Raw genomic sequence first — 23967 nt, forward strand, 5'->3', positions numbered from 1 at the left:
TTTTGAAGCAGGTATCTTCAACAATGGTGTTGAAAATGTATTACTATCTCCATCATATTATGGTAGAGAGAAATAAGGGAGACTGTGTAGAACAGATAGTTTAAGATACATAATTTTCCCACGAACAGTATTGGATGAGAATAACTGTATTCGACCACCCTATAATAAAAATTATTTTCTTTTTCATGCTATGTAGTCTTGCTAAATCATCTAGTAGTACATTGTCATTATTTCATATAACCTTAGTCATTGCCATGCTTGTTACTAATAGCTCCTCTTGTATGCTAGAGAAGTATATCTCGTTAAGACACCGTAGTAAATGTAACTAAGGTTTTACACAACGGCCAAATAGGTAAGTAAACTAAGTCAACTCAGTTTTTCCTAATTCATAGTTAGGCATATATATGTGTGTGTATATATATATATATATATATATATATATATATATATATATATATATATATATACACATATATATAAACCATAAACCATAAACACAGTAATCAACCCGAAGGTCGGTTTAGTAGGTGATGGTAGAGATCACCCAGTACTAAGCCCTACACGGCGTGTGAAAATTCACACATCAGGGTAGGGGGGCCAGTTCCTTTCCCTGTGCCGGTTATGGCTTCCCAGGAAGACCTGGTACCCGAAAAATCACTTAAGCTTGGTTAGGTATTTTAGAGCTCCTAACAATAAATGAGTGTATCGTTTTTAGGTAACTATTACTAAGAAATCTTTCAAGCAAGGAAGAAGAGGACGAACCTAATAATAATGGTAAAGGACGCTCGATTTAATTTATGGCACTGAAAAAATCATTAAACCCACTCATTCTATCAGCTAATTGGACCATTCGGATAAGCTATGGGAGAAACTGCAGCAGCAATAGACTCAAGGACATTTTTTCTCGAACGATTCGCGACCACAGCAAAACGAATGCTTAACTACGATTAAACTACATGCTATGAACGTAGATGCTAACCTCGAACATTTACGCCCTTAGTTAATAAACTCTAGTGGCCAACAAATATAAACCAATGAGATACACCTCCTGGACGGTGTTTTGGGTCCGTAGTAGATATTGATATCAACGGATATCAACTCTGATCGGAATTTTACAACAGTCAATTCATAACGTCCCTCTTAGAGATTTAATAACCGTCGAGCTTTCTTTTACTCCTTTTCTCCGTCCGCAATCCTCCCAGTTCCCCTACATGTAACTACCCATGACAAATCGATTGGCAATACCCAAAAAGCAGCAATAAATTTCTCTCTCCCGTCGGCGGCAACACCAATCCAATCAACCCTCATACTGAACCCCGTTTTTTTAACGCAAACGGATACTCGTCACCGCTGCAATGCTCGGAGCTCCTAACAAATAAATGAGTGTATCGTTTTTAGGTAACTATTAATAAGAAATAAGGACATATCTAGGTAAAATCAATTCTACATACTATATGACTCTTATGTACATATAATTGTAAATTACAGATATTAATTTCGATATGCTTTGTTTCAAGAAGCCGTAGGTTGAAGAAACTGGCACTATGGAGAATATAGAGGTTCGCAGTGTGATTGGTGCTCCTTCTTTTTGAAAGGTTACCGTGCCCACAATATCCACGGCGAATTAATGGCTGTTTATGCAAACCAAAAATTGTCATATGGCATACTTAAGGGCTGGAAAAAGAATTTTCAAACTGGCCACACGTCCCTCACAGGCGATCCAAGAAGTGGAAGACCATCACTTATGGACGATGCTACCACCGTGAAGAAAGTGGAGGAAGTTATCCTATTAGACCGAAAAGCACCATCAAAATGATCATGAATGAGACTGATCGTAGCTACGGCAGTGGTTTGCAAATTATACACGAGAAAATGCAGATATCAAAGGTGTTCACTCGCTGGAATCCACGACTACTGACTCCTTTCCAGAAGCAAGCACGACGCACCCTTAATCGCGACTGGTAATCAAAGTCACATCCGCCTTATTCTCCCGATCTCACCCCAAGCAAATTTTTCTTATTCCCAGAACACAAAAAACCATAGCGGGGTCAGAGATTTGCCAACACAAATTATGTCATTCAAGAGGTATAACACTGGTATAACAAATAAATATTAACTAACAATTTCGATTATTTTAAATAATAATTAAAAGTTTACCATACCCCCACGTACTTCGGATTTTAATCGGAAGCATATCTTTATTTGGTCTCACATGGATTTACATTTACGCACTGAAACACTATGCTATGCATCAACAAATATTTCATTGATAATTTACGTATTTTTTTAATACCCTCATGGTATAGGTCTTGCGTGTAGTTCACTTCTTTGTTCGTTAGTTCACCGTCAACTTTCGGCCTTCATGCTCGTTCGCAGGCTGAAAAGTTGTAGGAAAATTATCACCATTTCTGAGAGTATTTTGATATTTTTCTCTATAACGAGATATTCCCTGTAAACGACCACCGTCCGCAGTCCTTTTCGTAAATGTTAGAGCCCTCCTTCCCATTTCATTTAATAAATGGAGAATTATTCTAAGGGTGTATTTTAATTAGTTATTTTATTGCTGCTAAAGCCAAATGCAGCTCAATTTGATACTTATTTCATATGATGTGAGCGAAGTAAGAACTATACGATTACCTTTATAGCTTTGTGAGCTTACTATTTCCGATACGTGACCGGATGCTTTAGACAGGCGGTGGCAAAAAAGGAAAAAGTGAAGTCCTTTCCTCCGACTATTTTCTAAATAGAGCCGTCGAGAGCCAATTCAACCGACGAGAGACGGAGCAAAGAAGCTTTAGAGTTCCGGCGGTTTTAAAGCCGGGCACTGCCGAGATTAAACTGCTTCCTCTGGTGAGAGCGCCCACCATCCATACTCATTCTTCAGCGATCGCAGGCTTGCGTGTGGCACCCCACACACAGCACAATGGAAGGAAAAGAGGGAGCAGAACGTGCCGCGAAGAGAAAATAGGGAAAAAGGGATCCTGGTCAGCAATGTTGCCTCACGGGGTTCCTTTTGACGAGAGTTTCCGTTCGTGGACACCGCTAGAATTATCAAATAATCCACCGAGTGTACTGCGGTTGGTTTCGTTTTTTCTAACCGGAACTGTGTATTCAATGGGTTTTTGAGTTGGCCGAGAGAATGGAGGACGGATCAAGTACTTGAGGATTTTGATAATTAATTTTTCATCGTAGGTACACAATTGAATGAGTGACCTTAAATTAAATGATACAGCTACCTATGGGTTAAATTTTTTTACAATGATGATATTTAGGCATAACTAAGAAAGAGGGGGATGGCATAAAGGAAACGAGTATCACAAATATCTTTTAAGACGAAAAAAAGGACTGAGAAATAAAAACAAAAATCACCACTTTAAAAAATACAGACTACTTAACTTTAAAGTCTGAAACCATAGTTGTATATCCAAAAGTACGTAGCACCATATATTTATAAAATCATTGCCATACGGTAAAAATTGTTAAAATATCGCAACATCCAAAAAAAGTCAGAAGGCGAAAGAACTATGAGTAACCTTAGAGCAAGAATGCCACTCAATGGTAATAATGCTGACTAAGAATGAATAAGACTTTTGCAGGTTCCCTAGTAGGAAATATAATGTTTACGGATAATAATGAGTACAGCAACTATGTGCCGCCGTTTCCATATCTTGAAATTTCGATCTTAATTGTTTCACATTTGACGTTAGTTGGCATCAAACTTTGATTAATGTACACATTTTTGAGCAAAAGAAACTGGCTTTTTTTCAAACGATCTTGGGGTGAATCCAGCAAGCTAATGGAAGGGCTTCCACATTTTTTCACTTTCACTTACGTCCCTCAAGCACAAAAGTTTTTATTGTGGTAGGCAAAGTAAGGAAGTTGCCAGGGGAAATTCAAGAGGGGAAGAACAATTGAGTGAAGGAAAAATTGAAAGATGTTTGGGCGTCGAATTTCCTGAGAAAAGGAGCGGAGTGGAGGAAATAAAATATTACTCAGCAAGCAGACAGGTATATGCTACGAAAAAATGAAGAAGGAAATATTTTAGCCCAAACAAATGAAAGTCATCGTAGCTCGTAGATATGACTTCTCATTTAGACACTTGAAAATCAACCTTTAAATAGGTACAACACATTGAATGAATTGAAGGACGTCCATTTATCCACAATATGATATAAAATTGGGGACCTTTTACGTCCTCTATATTTTTACCGATAAGAATTCCATCATGTGAAATTCTTGAAGTGGAAGTTATCATTTTTTTAGAGATCTTAACTTGGTGGTTGCTTCCCGCTGCCTTCCAAATCGTACCACTAATACAGAGTCTTATGAATCTCGCTATGGTCCGTAGATACGGCTTTTAATGCCACCCAAGTTTCCTTGAAAAGTCTCTGAATGAATCTGCCCCTATCCAGCAGCATTTTGTCCATAGAGGTTCTCTTTGGGCCCTGAGAGAAGCCATTTTTAACGCTGTTTCATTTTGAAATACGAGAGAAAATTTATGGAAAGCTGAGAAAGTTTTGTCATCGCCCGAGTGTTAAACTGAACCCACCAATACAGACCATGGGAGTTTTTATTTATTTTCTCAAAAAGCGTTATGAACCTAAACAATGAACCTTAAAACCAAAAAAATGGTTGGATGAATAGCCAATTTCTGAAGTTTTTTGTAATTTTTATTGTACAAATGCCACGAGTATGGATTATCCAAACCCGTGCGTCTATTTCATAGAAAAATTAAATCCTATATCAACAACCAAACAAATTTCATCAAAACCAGTCAGATATTCATTCATATCCAACGACTTTTTTCCAATACCAAAACATTTATTCCTGGCATTAATAGTCACTAATACAGTAAGGGGCTGCTTGTTATGCTAGAGGATGCAATTCAATAGATAAAAATGTCTTCCTTTGTCTTTATCTCCATCATATCCCGATGTATTTTTACCGATGTTTTTGTGCATACTGAAGAACAGAAACATGATAGGTTCTTATATTGACAACCATTTTGATATAAATTTGGATGATTTTAAACATTTAAAATTACTACATTAAAGAGGTAATAATTTTTAATTTTTCAAGTAATTTCCAAAGGATTTTCGGAATTAACTGAAAAACTGAAACGTATTCTTGAAGTAAAATGAGAGAGAAATAACGAAAATACTAAATTAAATTCCAACTCATCTGAGAGAAACTACGACGAAAAAATAATATATGCACCAAATTTTAATAACTGGAAATGTAGGTGAAAAGATGAATGAGCCATTCTGATGTTGATTACCTTCATCCATATTATATGATGACACGTCTCACCTTGTCATTATAAACGAAAATTTCGGAGAGCAGTATGATTTAAGTGATTCATTTTAAGATAAAGGAGAATATTATGCTTCATTGACAAACCTCGACTTCCCTCAACAGCATTTCTCCATACCTAAGGTAGAGCATAACCACAGGAAAACTGAATAATCTTCCAGTGAAAAACATACTCCTACACCAACAATAAGATATAACTGTTTCCAATTCAAAAATACAGTATGATTAAAAACGAGATTCATTTCCTTCTAATCCGTGCTTTCTCTGTATTTATAGAGCAGCATTTATTAAATGAGGGGATGTATGTCAAGGATTCATTGGTTCAATAAAGAAACCCTTTGTAATTGTTATCTAAAACAACATTATTATAATTGTAAAATAGAGAGATAATACGAAAATGTTGATAATTTTATCATCCATTTTCAATAATACTTGCAAAGTGATTTGGATAATTATATTTTTATGTTAAAAATCTCATGTCTTTCTGGCTCAACTATTAGAAAAAATTATGAAATTATGAATTTTTTAACTCAAGCTTGTATTGTAACGTTTATTATTTAATTCCTCAAATAAGGAAATTATATTTTCATAACATCACATGCATTTAGCACAGATAATTCTAAATAATGTCTGAAAAATCTTTAACGTCAACCTTTATTCTCTCTACGATTAAATTTATATCTGAAATAGTCACACCAGAGAATTTCAGACCGCTTTATATGAGTACCTAAGCTTAATGAAAGTAATGAAAAGTTTAACTGAGGCGATTATTCTGAATGCTCCATCGAACATAAGAAAATACGGGTGCACGGAGGAATAAGGAAAGAAGGGTATAATCTCGTAAAATCGATAGTAAATATAGGTACTAAGAAAGACAAATCTAAAAGAGAGGTATTAAACAGGAGTCACATCTGAACATTAGAAGCCCAAAAAGTTGTGAGATGTTATATAAATAAAGAAATAAAATGGTTGAAGGCTGTGGGATGCTTATATGCTGACGGGGGATAAAGGAGTTGCCGGACCAAAGACCTCAAAGAGTAACAAAAAATATCGATTAAGATAAAGGATAAATTTCACAGTAGAAGTTCATACCTTCATGAGCGTGTAAATATTGACAATTTAACTTCATTGACACAGTAATGTTAAAATATTTTCCACTGAATAATCAGCGCACCAGTAACGCTTGATGACACGAAAATCCCTCGCAAGAAGATATTGCGTTCATTTTCAGGTTATAATGACGATGTTGATGCAGCGAAGTAACTCGTCCTGTCTGAAATACAGCTAGTACTTATTAACAGCTATAGAGTAGAGTGATCACATTTTCTAGCTTAAAGTGATTGTTGATTTGCAAAGGACTAGCCTCCTCATATGGCATTTTATAACTGAGAGACTTCAGCACATTTACCCTGCTCTCATTTTTTCGATAAATCGCGATAAATAACCCTTATCAGTACAAATAAAGTGAACAACATGGGTCATCTGATTGAATTTTTCAAGTTTTGCGCTACCTAAATTTTACGAAAAAACATCTGTTATTGGAAAGATTTTCAAACACAACAGAGAATGCAATACTGCTGTATCTAACATAAATACTTACTCAATTTAACAAACCTCTTTAGACATTGCGAAGGAAAAAGAATTCTTAAAGTCTTTATAATGGCCAGAGAGTGGGAACGAAAGTAAAATAAAGCATCAAGAATTTTGGGAGCGTTACACAAGACGAAAGGAATTTCGAGTGAAAGGTTTACCCCCCGTTTATCCAATAGAATCACGTAAAGGAAGACCTCATATCTTAGGATCGCGGGAAAGGGAGAGAGGGTGATTCCAGTGGTTAGGGACCGATATGAAACTGAGGTGGGAAAGAGGAGCGATGGATTCCAGGAGGTCGGGAAGAAACTTCCACCCCAACCCCAACACAGACGTGACACCTGACTCCATCCCTCCAACTTCGCAAGTAGTAATTTTGCAATGGCTAAAGGCGCGGCAGACGGAGTCTGGAGTTGAATGTAGTACGGATGCGTTACATGAGGAAGATGCGTTCATGTGGTGACGGAACACGTTGCCAAGTGTTTCATGTAGCGAGTTATGCTTCAAAGTCAATCTTTCACATGTGATTCCATGTTACAATTCATTCAAATTTTCCTCTTCGTATTGTAAGCATGTAATAATTGCTTTGAGTTGAAATTTAAACGGTGTCGTAAAATTTAAATATAATGCAGATCGTGGAAATAAATAATTATTTTTCTGGAAGCACTATGATACCACTATGCTAAAGCATAATCACTGGATCGATTTTGTGAAGGTCTTCATAGCTAAAAAAAATTAAGACCGGATTATCCTTATTTCATACGCTGGTTACAAATATTTAATGAATTTTCAAGGCTGAGCAGGCTCAATGGCAGTACTTGGAAAGAGATATTTATTGAATGATCAAAATATTGGTGCTCAATGCTTCAGATGACAGATTCGTTAAAGTCTGGAAAGTGTTTGCCATTTAATGACATAAAACGGCGGATAGAAATAAATTATAAATAATTGCAAGTGAAATGTTTTACACCGAGTTAAATTATAAAATACAACTTTCGTCGGTTTCAACTTTTTTCGTTCCATATTATAGAATTAATTGATGGAAATAATCGATTTAAGCAGACCAAAACAAGTAAAATGCTTGGATGTTACGCTGACATCCAGCCTTTCACGGGGCGCACACACCAGACGAAAATGCGGATCAGCCTTAAAGAAGCTTGGTTTCACTAGACTGGTTGCTGGAAAATGTATTAGAACAATAACGGAGAGATATTACTTCACTTTAGTTGGGCCGTAATTGAAATACTCGTCAAGTATTTCGGATCCAAGGAAGCAAAAAATTATTTAAAGAATTGGATAAAATTTGGAAAAGAAACACTGTTTGTTTAAATTGTCACGAGAAGAGAGTAACCTTGATTGATACGTGGGACGAATTAAGATGGCTGGCATTTAATTGCCCAAGAGAAAAGGTAAGACTTGCGTTTTTAGAAAGTAGCAACGCACCTGAGTTTACCTGCGACACAACAGGAATTATTATGGCAACAAACTATATTAGTAGAATCAGACCCTGGGATGAAGTAAGGGAGAAAGACGTAATGCAGAAAAGTTCAAAGAAATTATAGAAGATGCCGCAACAGCAAATTTAAATGGAGTCATCCACTGAGCGAATTGAAATACAGCAATTTTTCAACAGTAAAAATCATTCGCCTTAGCTATGTGGGACACATCAGAACACTTAAATTATCTTGGCGGTTACTGTAAACCCACTCTTTATGTTACGCTTTATTATATCTTTATGTTAAATTATACTTGAATAAAAAAAATAAATTAATATTCACCTTTCCTTCAACCAAGTATTTTTGCTCTTAAAGCGTACTAAGTTTAACCCAGCTGACTAGACTGTCCTTGAAATATAGCGTAGGAAAAATCGGAACTACATGCGTTAACACAGTGTTCGCCCGCATTTGCCTTCCATAGACTTTTCATTGAACTTTTTCCAGTATTTCAATGACCGAACAATCTATTTATGACCCCTACCAAACTACCTAGTGTAAACTATGAAAGTGAAACCAAAAATCATGTCTCAATTCACATACAGGCGAGTAAATTGGATGTTGGGAAAGTGGATGAGAAATCTCCAGCGGCAGCACAGAGTCCCGCGAATAAAAGCTGGCATAGTGGATGAGGTAATGGGAATGAGGCGATAACTTAAAATAATGGAAATAGATGTGTGAAGACCCGGGGAAAGGATAAAATGATTTTCGAATAAATTTCTGAATGAAAGGAAAGGGGAAATGCAGAATCTGGGAGTTCCCGTGGGGGTAGAGGATGGAATAAGGGGCCGCGGCGGAGCAGGAACGACTAAAAAAAGGACCAACCGACGACGCCTTGCGGGGATATGAGAGAAACGGTAGATATGTACATCCCTCCTGGTTTCCAATGACGATGGCAGAGGCGGAGTCAGTTGGAGAGAGAGAGAGAGAGGGAGGGAGAACAAAGTGTTGCAAGGTATTGATAGGAGGAGTGTATGGCCAGTTCTCGTGGAACGATTCAATAAAATGAGAATAACAAAAGTCGAGCGATACGGAGGGCATATAAAATGAAAGAGGTTGATGGAGGTGCGTTTTCGATGGGGGGATATGCTGGTGTGTGACAGGAATGGGTGGAAATATTGGGCGGAGAGATAAATAGGAGAGAGGAAAGGGAGTGGATATGGGAGTAAAAGATGAAACTCGGGAGAGAAGACAGTGAAGACTGGAAACAAACTGAAGGGAGTAAATTCGAGAGAGAGAGAGAGAGAGAGAGAGAGAAGAAGAAGAATGGGAACCTCTTCCGGATGAGGGAAGATGAAATCCTGAAAAATAGCAAATTTTCGAGTTGGAAGATTTCCAGGAAAAACGAAAAGGATTGAAAATGCTTTGGACCGAAGTCTTCAATCTCCTCCTTAGCCCTAAAAGGACAAAAAAGGGAGAAACTAAAGGAAGGAAGCCAAGTTACCCCGAAAATTATAATTCGAAAGGTTTTAGCTCAATTTTATAATGAATCATTACTTCATCATTGGGAGGCAGACGTCCCCTCGATATTCACGGTAGATTCTAGAACTTAATGAAAAGGAAAGCATATACAAATACGTGAAGTTTTTTTCGTTTTACTTTTAGGTAAACATTTTGTGAATACAAATAGTTCATGGATGCTTGATGGATAAGATAGCTTTAATAGCACAGAATCCATCCACTCTTTCCGAAAAGTTTGTTTTACTATTCACGGTATTAATCGCCGATATTCGGACGAGGAATCGACACCTTTGCTAAAAAAATATCATAAATTTATTTTCCAAAACAAATACTTAGAATAGAACTTAGTCTGAGCAGTTACTATCCCTAGGCACGCAGCCAGCAGTGATGTCCGCGAAAACTGTAGGAAATTCCCTTTCGTTGAACTTAAACTCATTCCCAAGGTGACTTTAGAAGTTACTGGGTTTAACCAGAGGTATTCCGGGTTTTGCGACAGCAGAAACCGTGACGTTAACTCTGAGAAAATACTGCCTGCCACGACCTGAGCATAAAAAGAGTCAATTTTTCACTTAACACAGTCGTTGATATAAAATTCTTGCAACATTCTTGCACCGATACAAAGACATTTTTGACAAATGTAACTATGCGAATAGTTGCGACCATGATCCATCAGAATCGTATGACCTTAGTCATAAGTTAGACTATTTGTTGTAGCTAGGTGTTTCAAACGACCATTCACCATAAAGTTACTTTTCATCTAAAGATCTAATCATACCGACGAACTTATAAATAAGAAATTCCCCTCATCATCATCCTACCACCCAATATTCGTGAATCCAAACCATAGTTCTTTTCTTTGCCCTACAGCCTTCAAGCTCTTTCCTCTTTACCCGTCTCTGCAACATACCACCCATGCAGGAATATGAGTCAAAACACATTAGAATAATTAATATCCTAAAAACAGCAGAATTCATGTTAAATTACATCCCTTTTACCAACTAGCTTCGCCGTTATTAAACACCTTCACGCTTTAGCATATTATTGTACACCTGACAAAATCATTTTCTAGTAATTTAGCATTTCTTATTATTCAAATAATGAATAGTCAAATTACAATTGCTTTCCATGAAGTAGGAGAAGTAAAACTTATGCTTTTTATGGATGATGAAATTCTCATATGTGATAAAACAAATAAATATAAATCTTATTAAAAATTAATTCATGTAGTATACGAGGTGTATTCAATAAATAACAGGAATTTGAATTATTTGAAAAAAAATTATGTATACGTTTACATCAATGTTATCTCCTTAGAAGTGGTCCGTATTTTATATTATACACTAATGCGAGCGATTTTTAGAATCCTGGAAACACTCCTGGAACTCCATATTTGGCATGGCTTTCAGGTTTCTCAGCGATGCGTTTTAAATCTCATCTATGCTTGTACAACGATGGCGAAAAATTCACGAACAAGCAGTGAAGTGTGAACAGGTGCATGATCGTGGAGCTAATGTCATGAATATTTTTGCCAGAAATGCGGACGTTTTTTTCATATTGCTTAACGAAAACGGCGTTGAATCTTTAAGTATCACTCTTTATTGATAATTTGACCTTGTGGTAAGAACTCGGGGTGAAGTACGCGAAATTAAAAAATTCCCATTACTTTTTTTACCTCAATTCGTATATTATGGCGCCCAATAATAATGGAACAGAATTAGGAATAGAGCAAAATAAACTCAATTTCACTCATCTGATTTTTAACCTAGATGAAGCTAGCACACCCTTACTCCGATTATATTAAAACTGTTTTATGCATGAAAGCGCTCGGAAAAATCATTTTCCTAAGAAATAAAAGAGGGCGCACGAACTTCAAGAAAATTGAATTGGGGTTCACGAAATTGAAAAGGGCTCCACTACGGCTTTTTTCCTCTACTCGCAATGCACGCGAAGACACTTATTTCAGTACTCTAGTACTATGTGGAGGGAACGAAGGTCGGATTAGTATCATCTACCCAATTCATACACAAGGGCAACACAAGATTTTGAATGTTGATGTTCACTAAAGCATCAGAAGCAGAGAGGTTTTCATGGCAAATCAGTGGCATTTTGATTAGAATTAAGTTTTGCATAATTGCAGGAGTAGCGCAACCTAAAGGGCGCACAACTTAGACGAACACGATGCCAAAATATTCTGGCCAAGAACGATTCGATTGGGATCATTGAATGGACTCCAACTTCCAAAGGCACCCGAAATGTTTCATTAGGAAGACGACCGTGTAACTTCCGTGGTTGTTCTCACGCCAGCAAATCACAGGGAACTCTGGCGATATTTTTGGCCTCGTCGCACCCTTGCCACATTTTCTCCCGAAATAAATTCTCAAATCAGATAAAATACTCCCCAACGCTCCACGTCAATGCTCTCGCATCCAGAACGAAAAAAAAATTTAAGCTCTCGATCGTTATCCGGATGCGGATAAAAACAACATCTAGCGCACTGCGGGAAAGCACCGTATGATCAGATTCTCATTATACTTTTAAAAATGCTATAAAGGAACGTCCTAACCTGACCAAGTCCTCTCGCATTTTTAAACCTGTAGTTAAAATACATGATTGTGTTAATCATCCTGGATTATGTGCCTGGGACACGCTGAACTAATTCTGGATGTTTCACAGTGATGCAACTCATTTCGATTGAATGTTCAGGAATCGCCAAATAAAACACGTGTGGCTTAAGGCTTTCATTATATTATGAAACTTAAATTGTGAAATTCGAATTCACTAAGAATTCAGGAAGTATAATGACAACGGTATTAATTAAATTTAAGAGAATAAATACGTAATCAAAATGAATCACCAGAAGAATTGTTCACACAAGAGTCTAACATTTTTGAAATTTTCCCCTTCCTTTGAAAGGAAACAATTAAAACAAAAAATGGTTTTATGTTAATTACCCATAAATCTCCTGCCATATTCTAATGAATTTATACAGCACACTTCATATATGCATAAGCGTGTGTTTTATTCAATTCAAAGTCGATGTTTTACCTAATTAGCGATGAATTTGTAAAACGTAAAATTAATATCAGAAATGTTGACTGAGTAGCTGCGAAAAGTTGAGGTCAAATAAAATGCACAGATAAAAATCAGGTCCTCTTTAAAACTTAGGAACGCATGATGCATGACCCAGCACCCGAAAATTTGGGATAACGATAAACTAACCCCAATGCCCAGTAGTGTGAATTAACACTCGGAATATTTGTCCATGCACATCACTGCTCCATTTTCTATTCTATTAGTCGATTTCCGCTGAATACCTGGCGAGTTTTAAAGTATTTTCTAACTTCAAAATTGTAATCATTAAGGTATCGGGGAAACCAGAAGGGATTTGATTATCGTTAGGCTTAACTGAAAAGCCACACACAATTACCCCCGCATTGTTGATGAGACTGGGTGCGGTGTTGCAACCTCACTGTGAACATACCATGACGAGCAAAGAAACGCCTAAAATTAAATCACCATCAAGCTGAAACATTTCTCCCAGGATTTGCATAATCACCATTTCGCAAGTCAAACGAAGTCACTACACGAGCTGAGCCACTTCGCAGGTGTAAATGTCACCACCCTTAACAGCTAAAATCCACCCGGATTAACTACAGTCCACTGACTTCAAAAAAATTAGATTTCAGTAGCAGTGATTCTAAGGATATTATTTTTTCAAAAAGTCTGACGGCAACAATTTACAATTTATATTTGTGTTAACAAAAAGACCGCATACTTATTCCGATATACAAATACTCCGTGGTACGTGGTGTAATGGCGGATAGATTAGAATAAAAAAAGCTGTGATAGCATAAATGTATAACAATTAAAATCTAATAAAGATCTAATATAAAAATATAACCAAAACTAAGAGCAAAACTGATACAAAAACTTTAATTATGGCTTTAAATTTTTACGGGATGCAATTATAATTACTTAAGTAAAAATTATAATATTAATGCATCAAAGATGCAATGCTTGAGTCTTAAATTTAATCTGAATACATTTAATTTTAAAAATCTCATTCAGGATGAACGGGTATCAAGTTATTTAACTTGACAATCGTTGTCGTTACAAGAAATCCTCAACTTCGTAAACAAAAATAAAGGAAACATAAAATAAATGGTTAAAGCGATTCTGTTTAAAACTGGAGACACTGTACGGCTACCTATTTAGCCGCAAATGTATTTAAAGATTAAAAATACTATTTCAAAAATGCTTAAAAGCAAATAAACAAATAAATATTCTTCAGCATCGTTAGAAATACATCTTGCGATTGTTTCATGGTAGATATCAAACTAATCTAGTAACTAGCTAATCTCCATTTTCTTTCTCTGTTTATATTCCGTGAATTTCTTTATGTAATTTATCGCTAGCCCTCGTACGCAGTTCCTCGCAACATGGTTCCTTCCAACCACCAATCTAGTAAAATAATGAGCCTCAATACGTATCCTATTACTAGCCCTTTTCCTTTTTTTCTTGGTTTCTAAATCCTTCTATATGCGCTCACTCTTCGAAGAACCTTAAAGTAGCTATTCCGTCTGTCTGCCTGCACGAAATGTACGTATCTTCGCAAATTATGGCATCTCCGCATTTCCATCGCATAAAACGTTGTCTCCTATGCTGTTTCGAATAGGTCTACTATCCATTGATAACTGTATTAACATACGCACATCATTACGATCTGTGTACGTAGGTCTAGGTAAATGTCATTTTCCTAGAGAAGTAGTATTCCTATACATTGAAGCCGTCTCAGCCTATGTTTCCCTGACTTACTTTTTCCACCTTGGTTATTACGTATTGTAGTGCTCACAATGACTACGGATCAAATATCTGACCCATTTACGTTACTTCCCTTGTTCTACTTTAAAACCATCTTTCTTGCATCTATCTGATGCAGTATATTTCCGTTCTCAATGTATTATTTTAAGGTAAATTTTTCTTACTCTTCTCCACAGAGGAAGGTATCTTCATAAGGTATTGATTCTTAATTGTAAGAAAAATTACGCGTTGAAAAACTGCATCATGCTTACATTTTTTCCCTTTGCGTCTATCAACATAATTTCTTTGGAATAAAACCACATATTCGGATGGAAGAATGCTAGTCTGAGAGTACTATTCACACAAGACTGAGCCTTAAAAATGACAGTCTGGTTGAGAAAGGATGTTCAAATTTAATTTTCAAGCAAGTTATGATTGGGGTTTGATAAATTAGTCTAAGTTGATCCCTGGATTTTTATCAACCGTATAATTGACAAGTTGTCCTATTGTGGTAATGTATTAACGACTACGTATGCTCCAGTCTCATTCACATTGATCTTCATAGATAGGAAGAGTTATGTGAAATTGTTAATGAGTGACCATCAGAAAATAACAAAGATTGACCAAAATGTTTCCACAAGGAGATATCATCAACCTAATACCCTCATTTAAACTCTGACTTCATCACTCAATGTGATAATCAAATATTCGCAACTATTAATGAATTAATTCCTCTTAGGATATTACGGATAACGATTGTTGTAAGTTAACATAAATACCCTACAAACCAGGTCCTTTCTGATTAGAAGACGTCAAAATTTCCCAATTTTTCAGATTATTATTGCATCTGATTTATCCATGCTTCTATACCTCACGCATTTTTTTATGAATCATTGCATAGACATAAATAATTTTAACATACGAGTAATATGTTACCCACTCCCAAACCTCAGTGTTGTGTTAAATATAAGCCGTAGATTTTCCTACCTGTAGATTTTCATTCTTCAAACATCTGACTGCTGTTGATACCATATTTTTTCTCAACATTCCGGTACTCACTGTCACCACCTAACGCATTTGCCTAAGTTTCCTTATCAACCCTATTATTACAAATCGTCAAAATATACTCCAACAAACGTCAAATTTCTCTCATTAAAGACAATAGGACAACTCTTGCTCTTGATCGCATTCATTCCTTACACATTGCCAAAATAGCTTCTTGTTTCCTTCAAAATCATTCTGCACTTTTTTGCTTCAATCTTTTTTATTTAGTTTATTTTACGAAAAATTTTTATGGATTTATTTATTCTTGGCACGCATCTTACGAAATCGTACCGATTCCCTTGCCTTTAGCGTAAATATATTCCTCTTATATTCTCTTTTTTTGCACTGGAAAATCTTTTTTAATACAATCCATTGGGCGTCACTTTTCATTTTCTCGACCATCCCTTTTTCCATTCCTCAAATATGAATAATACCCAAGTCCGCTTTCACTGTTCTGAATAAGATTGAATCATTCCTGTAAGGGCTAACTGGATATCCGACATGCTTTTGCCGCCCACGATCTACCGACAGAAGATGTCAGTCTACAGACGTATCAGGTTGCAAAAATTTATATTTTAACTACGCGGCTAGATCCACTTTATTCACTCGGGTTAAGACAAGAAATAATTTTTACTATGTCCCTCTCTATATTTTGTCGACATTGGGGTAAACTCGGAACCATTACGCGGGAGGCACATTTTTTATGAGTCGTTACATTGGACACAGGCAGTGATAGAGACTTTCAGGTAGGAACAGGACTCACTAGTGGCGATACCAAAGATTTAGTCAAGCACTAATTATTTCACGGTGCATATCTGTGTGTGTATCTCTACCAATGTTTATTCGTTTTATGAAATATCTGTAGAAATATATGCATACTAATTGTAGAGCATGTACGGTTGGAACCTTTACACCCCCACTACAGGCCTCGGCATTTTGGGTATTGTGTAGTTGTAGATGAGATTGTATTGGGTATTGTATTGTAGGTATTGTATTGTATTGTAGGTATTGTGTAGTTGTAGGCCACTTTTAAGTCTGGAGGAAACTATGGTTTCTATTGAAATTTTTGAGGTACTATCAAATTGTATGCATACATTATGGTCTTCAATCTTCTCACTTCAATTATTCTTAATCTGTAGCTTTGAGGTGTTCAATAACGGGATAATTTTTGTATCGATTCTTGTACGTCGAAACTCGATAAAACTTTCCATTAAAGTCGCATACTCGACAATACAGTTCACGGATGTTGTGAGCATAATTCATTTCCAGTTATTATAGGTTATTATTTAGGAATTTCATCTTTTCAAATCAGCGAAGGTTGGCATATTCTTTTGGAGGATCACCATATAGCGAAATGTCTGATTCATTGATTCATTAAAGATTACTCTCTACCTTGGTATTCCGAACTTTTAAATTGGCAAGTTACTTTGGTGATGAAAGCCAGCCCTGCAAATGAATATTTCCTAAAATACATTCCTAATTTCCTAAATAAATTCCTAAAGGATGTGATATTTACCTCTACCTCGTACTTAGCAATTTTTGTGGTAGGGGGTGTTAGATCACCAGCCGTCCGTAACTAAATGATTTTTTCCGAGATTAGTGATTCCCAGCAGAGCCTGTAGGTTTTCCATTGTCTATCAATATTTTGGCATGTTCTCAATCCGCACGTGGAATACATACTCCCTGAATCTCGATTACCTTATCCGTTTCCTTAAGGCCTCTATTTGAATGCCCAGAAGGGAACAATGGCCTTATTGCAGAAAAAAATAGAATATTTATTTTTAAAATATGTGCTAAGGGTTAATGAGCGGAAAAAAATGTACGCTCTTTATTGGCGATAAGGAGATAGAAAAAAAAGACACGAATAAAAAGCGAAAAATCTTATTCTTATAAGCATCACTCAAAATAAAGCTAATTGGAGTTGTTTATTTCTATATTTTCTCCACTTCCTCCCTCACTCACTTTCGAATTATCATCTTTAAAGAATGTACAACTCTCCTTTCCCTCCTTTTCCATGGCTCGGTATCCTCCGAAATTTAATTACAATGAACCCCCCTTCAAACGGGCTAAAAATAATTATTGGAAATTCAATTTGGAAAGTCACTTTTAAAAGCAAATATGAGTAAATCCAAGGGTTGACAAACAAATAGATGGGGATTGACGACTAAGGCCGTCGCAAAGAGTGCCGACATCGTGCATGATAAACAGCATCCACTAGAAGAAAGGATTATGTAAGTGCCGAAAGTCACTTGAGACAATACCAAAAGGGGCAATAACAAAGACCTTTCTGATTCCCTTCTAAAAAAATGATGAGTCAAAGAGTTAGAAGCACGTGGATAAAAAAATCAAAATAAGAAACCACTGACCTAAGGATATTTAATGGTTCAAAATGTTTTTCTGAAATATTTTTCTAATGCATAATCAAGTGTCTTTACCAAAAATACGCTGGGGTTGGGGATCCACTTTCTGTTCACTGGGATGGAACTTATCAAATCAAACAATAGTTGTGTCTCAGACTATACGCCGCTATTCTCTGGTTAAGATGCAGAACTACAAAATGTAAGCCAGAAGTAAATTGAAGTACGAAACAGAAAATAAACAAACTGAATATTTAATCACTTCCACACTTCTTTTAACTTTTTGAAAATACGTGATTTGATTAGTTATTATCAGTATAAGCCAATTCATACTTGCTTTTATCACTTATTCAAAAGTGGCATGTTTTAATCACACCGAACTACTTATCGCACCCTTAAAAAAAAGATATGGTAATAAAAACACACTTCTATTTTCATAATTATTCACTACTTATCTAATGGTTTTTCTAAAGCGATATATTGAAGAAACGAAAAAATATTTCTTGAAGTAAGGCGGATGTGTAATACAATGTCAGGGAACCAAGAGAATAAATTGTTCCAAGTCTAAGGAGTGACAATACAGCACATGCTTTTATTCAAAACTATTGAACAGGAAATATTCAGGAAGACACTGTAGGAAGGAGGGGGGAGAAATAAAATCGGAAAAAAAGTTTACAGCATCTCCTCTGAGAATTCGTATAATAGGACTAAATAATATTTAAAGCGAACGGCTGTTTTAATAAGAAATTCTGAATGGCACAAGGAAGCATCGAGAAGGAAAAAAAGAGTAGTTAGTAGCATGGTGCAACAGCACATGTAGCAAAGAAACGGAATTGCAAAAGTGGGAACGAAAAGGCATATCATGTAATCTTTAAACTAAAAACCAAAGAAACGCATTTCTCACACTCGGTGTACCATTTTATAAATCCATAAAAGGCATGGTTCCCAAAGAAGTCTTGAAAGAAGGCTATGTAAACCTAAATATCCCTTCCACCTCCACCTCCAACCTTACCCGTATTTTCCAGTACCTTCATCCTCTCTATCCCTCTTCTCTCTGAGTAGTCTTTTCACGGGATATTGGTTATGTACACAAATGGAGGCGTCGACGCCTGTTTCCGTAAGCCAAGTAAGTAAACGTTAGTGTATTGAAGGTAGTCCAAATCATTTAAATTGCTCTCCTGAGTTAAGCGTCAATGTACTGTCTTCAGTTTATGAGTAATGTAAAAGCAATCACTATATCAACTAGTACCCCATTAATTCTGGCATAGTGGCTCACAGCCATTGCATAATAACCTTTTTCCTTAAAATTTAGATGAGAACCAGCAACGGGCTAATTATTTTAATTATTCGGTGAGATATAAAATAAAATAATACTTACATATATACATAGCAAAAGAACTAAGGTCCATAGAGCAGCCAGGCATTTTTTAAGAACGATAAAACAAGACCGCGAAAGTTAAATGGACTGCATGTACGCACTTGACCCTACAAAATATTGACAACACAACCTTGTCAGGGAACAAGATCGTAATTTATTTACCAGAGGCAGTCAAATGAAAACCGAACACCCACAATAGCACACAGCCCGCGCGAAAGGTGGCAAGACTGTTGTTACGTATCGATACTGCCATCGCTGTGGTAGGAGAACTACATAGTGACAACTCACAGGCGCACGCAGTTGTTGCGCTGTATCCTTGTTGGTGCGTGGACTGGTCATTGCAACGGTTTTCATGTGACTGCCCCTCAGAGTTACAACCAGTTTACATTAAGTTAATCAACTCCTGCTAACCAATACGCATCGAATTCGTAGTTCTGGCAAATACCATTGCGTTAAGACATAATTCCAAGAACTGAGAATTGCGAAAAAATGAATATAAGTTATCATTTTCCTCACTTTCGCCGAGAAAATTCAACGCTTCTTCGAGCCTGTCGCCCGTTACCCACTCAACGCTGTCTTACCCCTCATCTGAAACCTCTCATTCCTTGCCTTTGCTCCACCTGGTCCAAGTCTTTTACGACACATCCCATCAACCCCATATGAAATGTCTCCTTCTCTCTCACTTTATCTTTTAAACAAAACTGCATTGACTTCCTCCATCCCTTCTCTCACTCGACTACCCCGTATTTCCTCGCATTTCCATGTATTTTAATTGTCGAGAGAAAAAACCTAACCTCATCTCAGTGCGCTTTCTTTTTCCACCATCTTGAAACATTTTGGCTTTTCTTTTCTTCGCATTTAATTTTCTTGTTTTATTTGTATTCGGCGCATTTTGTGCACACTCTCGCTACCGCTTCCAGAACCGTCTCCCTGTTTATGTTTTCGGCATATGCTTTACTAAGAAGCGGCAGATGTGTCAAAATCTTCTGGTACAAAACTTTAGGGCATCTCTCGCCCTTCTACTGATTGAGGCCACGGTGATACTTGCAGCGTTTCCACCACCCTCGTGAGAGGAATATTGAACCTATTCTGTTTCCCCGTAGACGCAGTATCTAAGTACTCTGCTGTTTAAACTATTCGTTTCAATTCAGTACGGAGAAAACGCAAGATCGCATGTGCCGTAATCATCTTATTCCCATTTCACCGTCATAGTAAAGTACATGCCTTGGTAATTTTACATATCTTTTGAAGATCCAACCATACACCCCTCTTCTTCGTTCTTCTTCGAAAACATTTGAAAATATTCAATTCTAATTCGTTACTTAAAAGAAATGACTAAGATTTTTAGAAATTATTCAATTTTTCAAAGATAAATGCGACCTCAGTAGGTTAAAGGTTCGCCGATTTTTAAATCTCACCATTTTTTATTCATAAAATAAATATCGCTTGAGATAATAAACCTACTTAATGGCTTCAATCACATTTGGACCAAATGTTCCTCTGTCACTTAACATTTTGGTTTGAGGAATTTTTAGAAATAATGACATTCAAAAAATTAAAACGAAATTTGGAAGTAAAACTAAATGGTGACTCATATTTGACCTTAGATGAAGGTTTTAATTCATTGCCTACTTCCCAACCCCCTAAAATATACTAATTGCTTCGCTTTGAAAACATTAAGCTCCATTTCAACAAAATATGAATTTTGTTCTCCCTGCCCCTGGATTATCTTTCCGTTTCCTTTCGAGTAGAGTTTATGTTACTATGCATCCTCACATTTACCTTCAAATTACATTTTACTTTGTAGCTTAAGTTCGCCGTAATTTTTAAGTGAAGGAACAAAGAAAGCGGCAAGAAATATTTGAATATTTCGCATACTCTGATGTCATGAAGTTCCCGATAAAATTGCATTAATATCGGGATTGCATCAGGACAATTACCAAAACGAAATGGGCAATGAAGGATGGAAAAAATGTTCAAACGAAGATGCCTTCCCATGGTGAATTCATTTACAGTGGAGCCATCCCGACGTACCGTCATGAGCAAGACAGGAAGCCATAATTAAAAACCTTACTTGCTCCACGATTTCCCTGCTCTTAATGATCACAACCAAGAAATGAATGCCAAATGAGGCGTTATATGCAGGATCCAAATTAAAGCATCGTATGGTATAATTATTTTGAACGTCGGCATCAAGATCTCTCCCACTCTTTATGCAAAGTCCTTTTAATCCATGAAAAGCTATTAATGAATACTTTTCTAAACGACCAATCTAGCGGAAACGAATAACAATGAACAAAATATATAATTTCTTAAGGCTCTTAAAACTAGTGCAGAAATAAATAATTTTTCTCTACAATTCTCATGAAATAAATGAAACAGCACAGGTAATACCTGTAATACTAATTTCAATGTGAGATATTATAAACGGAAAACTGCACCTTTGATTAAAAACTTCGCAATAAATAAAACGTTCAACCCAAAGAATGAACAAGAAATGGGAGTGATCTCAACTTCCGGAATATATATTTAGTAAATAGTAGGAAAGTGATACAAAAGGCCCCAAGTTGAAATACGCAATAGATATGTGTAGACAAACATACATGTACATGCATATATTCTGTGAAATTAATGTTTGATAATTTACTAATTATTTACATGCTGTCAATCGATTTTATCTTGGTGATTTTGCTTAACTTCAAAACCCTACTGGTGCAATATTATGTGGGAATATATTGGTACATAAATTCTAAATGTAATAAGTTGTAAACGCACACAAAGAAATGGCACGAGTATGTTTGACGTTTCAATAGGCAGGCTGCCATTTATAGAATGCATTGTGGTGTATATATACACAATATATATATACACACACATACATATATATATATATATATATATATATATATATACAACCACACATTACATTGAATATGCATCAGCTAAATAAGGATGGAAAGAAGCGTTTCGTTTGAAGAGAGAGCCGTTGGAAAAATCAAACCGTGCTCGGGAAACAAGAAAAGAAAACGTGGGCAGAGCATCAGAGATCAACACAACCGGGAAAGCGGGGTTGGGGAGCATTAAGACACCGAATAAAAGAACGAGAGGTAAACACTCACGATGACGAGGGCAAGTACGGCGCACCCAGCTCCATTTGAAAGATAAATCGAAGGGAAGGTTAGCATCAATAAAGGAAGCATTAAGCATCGGAGAGAGAGAGAGAAAGAACACATGATAAGTTCGAGCGGTTTTGGAGGAGCGCCCCGAGACTCGGCCCGACGGGGAACAAAGTTATCAGAGAGCAACTGGAAGGGGGATGAATTGATGTTTGCGTAATCGGAGAAAGGCGTCGTGAGGAGCGAAACGACGGCGAGACTTCGAGGCATAATAAAATAGGAGACGACAGATATACCGATTACAGCATGACGTCCGATAAAATGAACGACTTCAAAAGTTTTTTTTACTTACACCTCGCTCGGAATACTCATTTGTCAACTGAGGTCAGAATGGCTGTTGGGCATGGACACATGACTCTCTTTACTAAAAGAGCGCGCGTGATATATTTCTACCGACTTCAAATACGAAAAAGAAAATTTGGTCATGCACTATCGCCCAAAAAGATAGACGCAAAATATATGCGGGCTTAATCCATTATTTAACCGGATTGATCCAGAAACCAGTTTACCCTGAGCAATTAGTCCTACCGTCGAGTTCTCGAATTAACTTTTTTACTCTTCCGTTATATATTTGTAAAGAGAAACATGAAATCATTGGAACCTCCATGTTCTGCATAAGTTAAAATTATTATTATGAGGACCTTGGGAGCTAGAGGACTAACTTAATTGATTAAACTTCAGTTCATTTGCTTCTTAAAAATTTTTATTACTCATCGGTTTGTTAAATAAGTGACAGAGTTAAAGAAGACACGTAATTAAATTGGTTCCAGTGCCCTTGATGACTTGTTTCAATAAAATTTATATTGTATTCTATGCACTTGGTGTACTGGCGAAATTTCATCTGTTGTATACCTTTTCGTAATTTTCCAAAACGCAAATTTTGCAAATACAAACGAAATTTTAGCCCTATCGAATCCTTTTCCCATTTGAAAAAATACCTGCTTTAAAGTATAAATAAAGAAAAATGGCTTTTTTCAAGCAGAAGCCAAATGTTCAGACAATTTTCCCCATGTTAAAGAAAAATGGTACGTTAAAAATAGAGATGTATTGGAAGTGTGGCATTATGGACCGAGCATAAATCGTAGACGATATTTTTGAAAAGACATATAAAAATGTGCATCCATCTATGACTTTCCCAAAACTGTTTTAATGTTAAGTCGTTAACACACAATATTTGATCACGAAAGACTTAAACGTACAATAAACAGTGCAATGAACTTGATTAATTTGAAGGTTTTCGGTTAAACTTTATGGAACTTGCTACTATTCATTCTGAATAAAACTTAGAACTCTGTAAATTTTTGTATAGCCAAAATAGGACCGTCAGAGCCTGGCAATGTTTTTTTTGAACCTAA

General features: G+C 36.3%; 1 protein-coding gene across 1 annotated transcript in view; it reads left to right on the forward strand.

Moving 5' to 3' along the window:
- LOC139690602 (glycine receptor subunit alphaZ1-like) overlaps positions 1-23967 on the forward strand; it is a 314341-nt gene that overhangs the window by 161420 nt on the left and 128954 nt on the right. The gene's annotated exons all lie outside the window — the stretch shown is intronic.

The sequence above is a fragment of the Hetaerina americana genome, unplaced genomic scaffold, assembly GCF_022747635.1.
Source record: "Hetaerina americana unplaced genomic scaffold, ioHetAmer1.1.p SCAF_3, whole genome shotgun sequence".
NCBI lineage: Eukaryota > Metazoa > Arthropoda > Insecta > Odonata > Calopterygidae > Hetaerina > Hetaerina americana.